Source organism: Coenobita brevimanus, chromosome 20 (genome assembly GCF_032717465.1).
Source record: "Coenobita brevimanus isolate Jiangsu-jjx chromosome 20, ASM3271746v2, whole genome shotgun sequence".
NCBI lineage: Eukaryota > Metazoa > Arthropoda > Malacostraca > Decapoda > Coenobitidae > Coenobita > Coenobita brevimanus.
Genome location: NC_136973.1, coordinates 23,566,873 through 23,568,175, shown reverse-complemented (window position 1 = coordinate 23,568,175; position 1,303 = coordinate 23,566,873). Strand labels below are relative to the sequence as shown.

The window sequence follows — 1,303 nt, the reverse complement described above, 5'->3', positions numbered from 1 at the left end:
CACATATTACACTGCCGTAGTTTAGCATACTTAGGGCCAGTGCCTGCAGTGCCACATATTACACTGCCGTAGCATACTTAGGGCCAGTGCCTGCAGTGCCACATATTACACTGCCGTAGTATACTTAGGGCCAGTGCCTGGAGTGCCACATATTACACTGCCGTAGTATACTTAGGGCCAGTGCCTGCAGTGCCACATATTACACTGCCGTAGTTTAGGATACTTAGGGCCAGTGCCTGCAGTGCCACATATTACACTGCCGTAGTTTAGCATACTTAGGGCCAGTGCCGGCAGTATGGGCTATGATTTGTTGAGTGTTTTGTGTCACAGCCATCTTTTATCCTGTTAATATACATCAATATGCCCATTACTCTTTTGCTAAGTTTATTAACATGCTTATTAGAGTCATGCAGCAATCCATATATATACCCAAGCTTTATACATAAGTGCTGGCTTGAACTGCTGTGTCTCCAAATCCAACAGTAGTGTTAGGTGGTATTAGTGAGATTATTGGCCTGCACCTAAAATGATACATTGTGTTTTATTGGTATTTAGAAGAAGACCGTTTTAAGAAAATATTCCCTGGCCATATTCAAGGTTTCCTCTGCTTTGTGCAGTATATCCTGGAGAGAATCTAGTTTGCCACTGTGAAGAAACTGAGTGTCATCAGCATATTGCACTGAAACACAGTCGTTAAGATTTGCTGAGAGATCGTGCACATATATACTGAATAGTACAGGACCAAGAATTGAGCCTTGGGGTACCCCATAAGTGACATTTGATTTGGAGGATTTGATATTTTGGATGCGAACAGACTGTGTGTTATTAAAGCAGCTGTCAAACCAGAAGGGGGGGGCGCGGTAGCACAGTGGTAGCGCGCTGGACTTGTGATCGGGGGATTGCAAGTTCGAGCCTTGCCCGGGCTGCCGTGCCGGGAGGGGTAGCTCCCTCCTGTAACCCTAGCGGGGCTGTATAGTCCAATACAGGGCTTAGCTCGGGGGAACTCCATTTCTCCCACATTATTGTCAAACCAGAAGTTATCGACGTTGTCTTTATTGAGTTTATTGATAATAATGGGATAGCTGACACTATCGAAAGCTATTGACAGATCACTGAGGGTTAAGAGTGATATGTGTTTATTATCCATGTTATGGTAGATATTATCAGTGATAACTGTGAGTGCTGTATTGGTGGACAGCTTAGCACGGAAACTAATAACTATGCTGGGCTTGTGAGAGAAGTTTGTTTGACTCGAGAAATGTTATTAGTTGAGTTGAGACGATTTTTTTTTTTCGATAATCCT

General features: G+C 43.7%; 1 non-coding gene across 1 annotated transcript; it reads left to right on the top strand.

Moving 5' to 3' along the window:
- Positions 1–854: 854 nt before the first annotated feature.
- TRNAT-UGU (transfer RNA threonine (anticodon UGU)) lies at positions 855–926 on the top strand. The gene has a single exon. It is a non-coding gene; the product is annotated as a tRNA-Thr (tRNA).
- The last annotated feature ends 377 nt before the right edge of the window (positions 927–1,303 follow it).